This window comes from Tupaia chinensis, unplaced genomic scaffold, assembly GCF_000334495.1.
Source record: "Tupaia chinensis unplaced genomic scaffold, TupChi_1.0 Scaffold144003_1, whole genome shotgun sequence".
Taxonomy (NCBI): Eukaryota; Metazoa; Chordata; class Mammalia; order Scandentia; family Tupaiidae; genus Tupaia; species Tupaia belangeri.
In genome coordinates, this window is record NW_006203855.1 from 184,203 (window position 1) to 193,550 (window position 9,348).

At 35.4% G+C, this 9,348-nt stretch overlaps 1 pseudogene; it reads left to right on the plus strand.

The window, feature by feature from the left end:
- The first annotated feature begins 6,922 nt into the window (after positions 1-6,922).
- On the plus strand, positions 6,923-7,627 carry LOC102470141 (centromere protein K pseudogene; annotated as a pseudogene).
- The last annotated feature ends 1,721 nt before the right edge of the window (positions 7,628-9,348 follow it).

The following is a 9,348-nucleotide window of genomic DNA, read 5'->3' on the forward strand; positions in this document are numbered from 1 at the left end:
GATGAAGTAAGTTCTTGATTTTTATTTTAGTACTGACTACGGTAATCACTAGTGTTATATTTAACCCCACAACTGATCAACTGATTCTGAAAATTTTCTCGTTATCATCTCTACTGAGTATGTCATGCTTTTGTCTCTTTCACACTGAGTCTTTGTTTATTGTTTTTGTTTTTCCTTTTCATAAGAACTTTCCTAGAATCCCATACCCATGTATCCAATATCTGGTAGAGTATTTAATATCTCTGCTTGCATGTCTAATTAACCTCCTTAACACAAGATATCCTGTCCCCTGTAATTTTCATAAAGTTTTCTGTAATTCAGTTTAGGGCAAATGTATCTCCATATTTTCTTTAGGGTCAAAACATGGATTTATTTTTGAGTCTTTTAATTTTCTCAGATTCCATCTCCCAAACCTCAGGAGATGATATTAAGTCTATTTTCAAACTATATTCAGCGTCTATTACTTCTTGGCACTTTTAATAATCTTTGCCAGGATAGTTATTTCATATTTCATTATGAAATATTTCTCATTTCCTGTAATAATGTTTCTCATTCTGCAATTGACTAGGTTTCATACAAAGATAGACCCTCCAGTATTCTTTTGATTCATGTTTGTATGGATTTGTTTTCCACCCTTTTATTTTCAAACTGTACATGTCTTCCTTTGAAGTGTGATTCTTGTACATGGTATAAGGTTGAGTGCTTCCTTTTTATTCAGTCTACACTTTTTTTTTTTTTCCTTTTAGTTGGCAAGTTTAAGCCTTTTAAAATTTTTTAAAGTTTGAGAGCAGCAGGTAGCATAGTGGTTCAGGCACTGAACTCCCACATGGCTAACCACAGTTCAAATCCCAGACCTAGAGGCTTGAAACATGTTGAACCCCTGTGCATGCCTGCCTAAAACCCCAAGAGGATAATGGAAGAGAAGGGATTGCAATGTGGCCATCCCCCCGAGGAAGGTGATTCCTCACTTTCTCTCTCGCTTTGTCTCTCTGTGTCTCTGGTTAGTGCATGTGCTCAATAGGAAAAAAATCTCTCTGAAAAAAAAAGTTTTTATTTTTGATTTGTAGAGATAGAGGTGAGGAGTTGGAGAGCGGAGAGAAAGACAGAGAGAGAAAGAGAAAGGAACTCTTCACAGGGAACCTATGCCGTGACTGTCCCCACAGCTCTATAGCCAACCAGGGTCACTGTGTGGCCCCTGGTAAGGGCTAGGTCCATTGAGGACACACACCCGAAGCCTTCCCACAGCAGCGCCCCTACATTTTGATGACACTGTGACTGTTTCTACAACACAGTGGCTGTAGGTTGTTAAAATTTAATGAGAGTATTGACATAGCAGAGTTTAAGTCTACTGTCTCGCTACTTGTTTTGTTTGTCCTATGCATTAGTTCTTTTACCTTTTATTCCCTTCTCGTTTGGATTTGAATACTTTTGTTTCTTTTCACCTCTATTATTGACTTATTACACAAGGGTTTGTTATTGTCGTTATTGTTCATTTTTTTGAGAAGCTATTCTAGAGTTTATATTATCAATAAACATTCAAATAATGTAATTCAGCACACAGGATAAAACCTTACAATATTATGTAACTACAAGGCATCTTCAAAATGTTTCTGGGAAATGCATATTCTGATTACTAGCAATACATGGATTGCACATTTTTGGGCACTAAAATAAATTCCTACTTTAATTCCATTTTTCATGGACATTTTGAAGCCCCTCCCCCATATTTCCTGTCTCCATCTTTTCTGCTACTGTCAAAGTTTAACTGCTACCCACATGCCCCAGATTACACTTTTAAAAGAATTGTGTATTTCATTTTATGTATTATTATTATTATTTTAATATTCTATAGGTCATGTGTGCTCACCAGAGAGCAACACAGAGAGAGACAGAGAAAGCAAGCCACCAGGCCTGGGACTCTAAACATGGTTGGCCTGTGGAGTCCAAGACCTTAATGATCATGCCACCTGCTGACCCCCAAATTACATCTTTATTATTACATGACTGCTCTAAATAGAAAATATATATATATGTATTCAACTTTATTGGCTGTATCTGATGCTCTTCATTTCTCTGTATTGATCTCTATTATGATCTGATACATTTCTTCTGCATTTAAATTCAGAGAAGATGGCTAAGATACGTGGCAAAGTTCACTGTTCTGAGTAAGTTTCCCTGGGGAGAAAATTCTCCTTTGTGTTGTGACATCTTTGACTGGAGTTGTAAAATTAATTCTGTTATACTGTCTTATAATTCTTCTTTATTGATTCGATTTTTTAAAATATTTTGGATATGACTATCTTCTATAATAATTATGCTTTTTATCTATTATGTTTTTCTACTTCTTTTTTCTCCATCTTTATTTTAATTTCACCCTCTTCGTTGGCTTATTTCTCATCTATGTATTATTCCGTGAGCTTAATTTAATTTTTCTTGCACATCTTGTAACTTAATTTTGACTCCTGAGGTTATTCTTTAATTTTTGTTGTGTTTGCTCAGTCCAGTACACCCTCATATAGTTGTTTTTCCATTTATTATCTACCTATGTATGGAGCCAAATTTTTTTATTTGTATTTTAAGTTTTTGTTATCAGGAATGTGTGCTCATCAGAGACAGAGAAACAGAAAGAATGAAAGTGAGAAATCCCCCCCAGGGGTAATGGCCATGTCGCAACCCCTTCTCTTTGCATTCTCCTTTCAGGATTATGGTCACGTGTGCAAATGTGCCCTGTGTGCTTTTCAAACTACCAGGTAAAGGACTTGAACGGCAGTCCCCCTGTCGAAGTCCAGAGCCTTAACCACCGTACCACCTGTCGTTTCCTCTTGGGCTTGTTTCAGTAAAATGTCCTTTTTTTCCTCTATGTTTCAGTGTGAAAAAGATTTATCATTGCTAGTAATTTGTCTATTACTTAAAATTTACTGACTTATATTTAAATTGTCTTAAAATGTGTTTTTTTAATATAGAGTCTATCCAGCAAGTGGTGCTATAAGAAATAAAAGTACAGTGGGCCGTGTGGGAGCCCATTACCTTAACCACCTCACCACCTGCTGGCCCCCCTAGTAAAAGTTTTATGTTGTGATGTTTCTTCATGTCATCAATGCTGATTTAAGGATTTTTAAAATCATCCTCTTGGGACCAGCAGATGGCGTAGTGGTTATGTTGCTGGACTCCCACATGGCTGTCTGTGGTTCAAGTCCCAGATCAGGAGGCTTGAAATTCACACTGGACCTGTGTGCATGCCAAAATCTCTAGAAGAAAACGAAGAAGGAGCTGCAGCATGGTTATACTGCTGGGGACAATCTCTTGCTTTCTGTCTCTCCCTCTTTCTGTTTCACTGGTGAACACTTGGGCCCTATAGCAAAAATCTCCTTTAAAAAAAAAAAAAAGGAAAAAAAGAATCATCCTCTTATACAGCTTAGACCTTCTTAGGAAGCTCTTGCAAAGAATTTGTTTCCAAACTCATTCAGATCGTTGTAGAGTACAATTCTCTGAAGTTGTAGCACTGAGACCCTCATTCCCTAATTGGCTCCCAGCTGAGGACAGTGTTTTGATCCTTGATGCTTGATTTTGGTCATTGAATCTGGACTCCCACATTTCTGAGCTTCAATCATGCATCAGAGCCTTCTGAAATTCAGAATTCTCTTCACTGCCACCTCCCTCTTCAGCTTCTAGCTAGTGAAAGTTCTCTCTTATGAAGAGCTCATGTGATTAGATTGAGTTCACTTGGATAATCTGGCCCTTTTTCCTAATTTAAGGTTTGGAATCTTAAATATGTCTGGAGATTCTCTTTTGCCATTTACAGGTTCCAGGACATATCTGGGAGACATGTCCAACAACCCCCAAATTAATTTAAATCCAGATAATTATCTCCTGAATTCCATTGTTATATTTCTTTTTTTAAATAATTATTTTATTTACCTTTATTTTAATTTGACCAGAGAGGGAGGGGGATGGGCGGAGGAGAGAGAAAGAGAGAGAAAGCGAGAAAGCAAGCTGCCAGGTCTGTGACTCGAACCATAGTCAGTCATGTGGGAGTCTAGCACCTTTAAAATGCCACCTGATAGCCCCCCACATTGTTATATTTCTTCAGTATTTTCCATTGGATGCTACTTGGTTATACAGAATATTGCCCACTAAACTATAGATTGTCTCTAATCTGAAATTTAATAATTATATATGGAAAACCCAATATAAAATATTTTCCCATAGTTCTAAAAGTTTATTTAACTTGTCTTTCCTTTTTTCATTTATGAGCAATGAATTTTAAAAATTCAGTCCTGTTAATTACATAGCTAAGTCCTTCCTTATATGTGAAAAAATGTGGCTTTTTAATGATTTTAGAAAATCATGTAATATTCTCATCAAAGTCTTTTCTTCACCTACCATTTTTCAATTTACACCTAATCACCTCTAACAACACTCTATATTTGTACATTGCTTTATAGTTCACAGATGCTTAAAATATACAACCTAATTCAATCCTTGTGATGTGGATAATTGTACCATTTTCAAATGAAGCCTATCCGAGATTCAGAAAAGTGTAACTCTTATCTAAAATCACATGACTTTTAAGAACTTCAGCTCAGTATCATATACCAAATTCTTTCATTTTTTTACGTTATCCCATGGTTACTGTAAATGTTTTACTTTTCTGTTAAGAGAATCTCTATTCAAGTAAATTTCTATTTTTTCACAAAACATTTCTATGCATACCACATTTTATGAGAATTCTGTGTCTTGTATGTATTATACTAAAGTTTCAAACAATTTGTGATTCCTTTAGATTTTTTTTTTAATTTTAGAAAGTGCTTATCTTAGGGCCAGCAGATGGCATAATGGTTACATTGCTGGACTCCCACTTAGTTGACTGCATTTCAAATCCTAGACCAGGTGACTAGAAATTCATGCCAGGTGTGTATGAATGTGTGCTCGAAACCTGAGAGGAAAATGGAGGAGAAGGGATTGCAGCGTTGCCAACCCCCTGGGGGGGGGAGTGATTTTCACTTTCTGTCTCTCTGTCTCTATGGTAACTGCATGAGCCCTATAGTAAAATCTCTCAAAAAAAAATAAATAAATAATAAGAAAGTGCTCATCTTTTATAATTTCTTTTTTTTAAAAAAAATATATGATGCAGTTATTTATATTTCCAATATGGTACACTAATTATCCATCAGGCAAGATGAATTACCATGTATTTTTACACTTACAAGTTTTTGGACCACTGAAAAGTCTTATATCAAATCAGTTTAATGGCTATTTATTAACTATCTAGTTCCATTAAATCTTGTGCGATTAATAAAAGATGGGAGAGTAACAAATGACAAAGGTATGATAACTGTTTTTAAATATTGTCTTTTGGATCAGTCCCATAGCATAGTAGTTAAGCTCTGTGCATAGGGAGCCGAATCCCACATGACTGACCATGGTTCTAATCTCAGCCTTGGTGGGTTGAAAAACATGCTGACCTGTGCAGGAGTGCCAAAGTTTTCTTGGGATGAACAAAAGGAGAAGGTAGATTGCATCATGACCATACTCATTAGGAGGTTTCTCTTTTTCTCTGATGGGCACATGTCCCCTCTGACAATAAAAAAATTACCTTTCAAGAAACAGCTCATCATAGATCTACCTAAACATTTTCAAAGAATAGAAAAATAAAGAACATTTCTCTCTATTGAAGCAGATAAATAAGAAAATAAAGTTCAATCAAGAAATTGTAACAAAAGATAATGAAAAGTCAATTTTCCTCATAACATATTGATGCAAAAACCAGAAGGGGAAAAAAAATGGCAATAAAGTTATACCAAATTTAATGCATCATGACCCTGTAGAGTTGACAAGAATGTAAGGTTGCTTTTCAGTAACAAAATCCATTAGGAAAAAAAATACATAATCTGATTTTATTTCTCCCACTTTCCAATAATGATTTTCTCACTTCGTTTTGGAATTTCACCACTAGAATTCTCCAATTCAAGATTCCTACTACCCAGTCTCCCAAATGAGAGGCCAGAAAGGAGAGATAGGTCTTCTCTGTCATGATCCTCAACATTGGATCACCCTCTACCTTCTTCATGGTTTCAAAGCCACTCCCATATCTCATGTATTTGGAACAATAGAGAACTAGCTTTCTTCTATCAAAATCTGTGGTAGTTGTCTGTTGCTGCCCAACAAATTACCAAAAGTGTAATTGTTTAAACAACGCACACTTGAGAGCCAGGCACGCATACACAGCCTAACTGAACTCTCTACTTAGGGTCTCACCAGGCTGCAAAGTGTCATTTGGGTTATGTTCTTATCTGGAAACTTAATTGGAAGAGCCCACTTACTAATTTGCTCAGTTTGTTGGCAGAACTCATTCTTTGGTGGTTGTAAGGTCTAGGGTCACAGTTTGTTGCTGGGTACTCCTAGAGGCCTCGTGCCTATCCTAGCTTTGTAGACTCCCTCAGTATGGTCTCTACTTGATCTACTATCAGTGAGTTTTTGGTGAGTAAGGCAGCAAAACAAAGACCTTCATTACGTGCTATAATCATGGAAGTGATCTTCCATTATGATTTCCACACTCTTTTAGTTAGAAACTATTCATTGATTCTTCTACACCTATAAGGAGGTTTTATTACAATACCATGACACAGTTATCATTGGAAACAATTTTATGGTATGATTATTGCACCTCCAAAATCTAACTTTCTGAGAATTTTTTTACCTAGAAGCAGTATACTAAATTATATCAAAGGTTTTTAGTGCATATTTGTTTACTTTATGTATTTTATAGTTTTTCTTTTTTATTATTAATATGATGAACTACATTGATAATTTTCTGTTGTTGAACAAAGTTCCATTCTAAAATAAGACCCATTTGATCAAGCTGAGGCAACCTGACTCTGTGAAGATTAAGAACATCACAAAGCACACATCTGCGAATCAGCAGGATCTAGATCCAGACAGTACTACAGATGTGGAAGAAGTTATAGATACTGAAGAAGAACTTATCAAAGAATGTGAAGAAATGTGGAAAGATCGGGAAAAATGTCAGACCATTTTATCACTTACTGGAACTAAGACACTCACTGATTGAATGCAGTAATTCCCCAGACTGAGAGTTCTAAAAATTAGGGCATGATCTTAAAATGGTACAATCTACTATTCAGTAGAAGTATGAGAGGTTCAAGGAAGACTTGGAAAGGGAGCAGCAGTTGCCGGATGAACAGCAATAGATAATGGAGTCTCTGAATGTGCTATACAGTGAATTGAGAAGCCAGGTCATGACTTTTTCTGAATCAAGAATCTTTCATAAGCTGAAAACTAAAATGCTGAAGGTTAAAAAAATAAAGGGAGAAACTCTTGACTACTTTGGGTAAATTTCTAGAAAACCAATTTTTTTCTGCCTGATAGAAATGTGAAAAAGAAAAAGAAAAAGAAAAAGATTCAAGTTTGAACTGCACAGCTAATAATACTGTATGAGATGTTAGAGATTCTTATAAATAGATTATTTGATGTTCCACATGATCTATATATCAAAATTAGTGATTCTTTTTGGCCATCTCATATTGAGCTGCTGCTTAATAATAAAATTTCTTTGAGACATCCAGAAGATCCAACATGAATAAGATTAGAAGCCTTCCATCAGTAAAAGGATGGTCTTTTTTATTTTACACAGTAAGAATCATGTCATTCAAGGATAAAGGAAACACAGGACTATTTGGATAAAGAACAAGATTGCGAATCAAAGAACATTTCCCTTTTATCCTTCCATGACACATGCTACCATCTACTATTCACTTTAAAATAGCCCTTTCTTATTGAGTCAGTGCTTTCGTGTTTTAAATCATATGAAGAAGACTGCAAATAAAAAGTATTTTAGCCTTACAAAGCATTTAATTTACCTCCCTTCATGTGATATTCTTTTTTATTATTTATTATTTCAATTTTTATATACATTCAATCATATTATTTAGCTTACAAAGTGAACATTTCAATATGTGAACATTTCTCCTCAGTCCAGTTGATCAAAGCATCTTCCACTGACAACACCACACCTCCCCATCCCGTCAATGCTCTGTCTCTGTATCCCTCCTCCAAATGTCCATCCTTAGGTCCCATTTCTCTACACACACCACTTCTGGCACTATCTCCCATCTCTTGTGTTTGTACAACCTTAGGTCAATTAGTTTCAGTCATAGAGTGCAGACACTTGGTATATATTAAGTGGGGACATACAATGTCTCTCCTTCATAGTCTGGCTTGCTTCACTCAGCAGTAAATCTTCCATATCCTTTCACTTTCTGTCAAAAGCCAGGGTTTTGTTGTTGTTTTTTATGGCTGAATAGTATTCCATAGAGTATATGTGCCACAGTTTTTCAATCCATTCATCTGCACGGGAGCATTTGGGTTGGTTCCATGTCTTAGCAATTGTGAATAGTGCCGCAACGCAATAAACTGTGCAAGCACTTTTCCAATGAGGAATCCGTCTGTCTTTTGGGTAGATACTGAGGAGTGGGATTCATGATATTGCTAGTGTAATATTTTTCTTTTTACACTTATAACAGGATGTGTTATGCGTTTTGCATTCCAATAGGTGCTTAACTTATTTATATTTAAGAATTATAATGTCAAGGCATTTAATTTGCAGATGGCTTTAAAATTAAAGTAAAAATCTGATAAAGAAAGAGGCATAATTTCAAATATTTAGTAAATATGCTTCATCTGTCTTTCATATATATATATATATATATATAAATTTGGATATAAACATATGAATGGATAAAGCTAGCCTGAGAACTATATTTTCCTGTTGCTATGCACTGATGGCATTATGTATTAATCCACTTTTGATTCTGCTAGTTATTACCAACAAAATTGTGTTCATGACATTTTGTTAATCCTGAATGAATTATAAGTAAATAAAATTCTCTGAAAACCTCTTCACTCCCCTAAAAAAAGACTTCTTTGATTGTTGACAATATTTTTATAAATTTTATATTTGAAAATTTTATTGAACATTTTAAAATTGATGCTCCTGAGTTTTTTTTTTCCTAATAATATATTTATCAGGTTTTAATATCATATTTATGGTGAGGTAGTAGGTAAGACCCACACATACATAGTTAAACTGTGGGAGACAAAGTACCCAAGTTTTCATTAGAAATCATTCACTGGAAACTGCTTGTGCACAGCTTGCTCACACAAGAACCTGCCTGTACACAGGACGCAGCCTACAGCCACGAGTAACTTAATTTTTTTCTCTTTTTTTTTTCTCTTTTTTTTAGAGGTTTCTGCTATAGGACGTGTGTGCTCGCCAGACAGAGACAGAGAGACAGAAAACGAGAAATCACCCCCCAGGGGGGTGGCCAT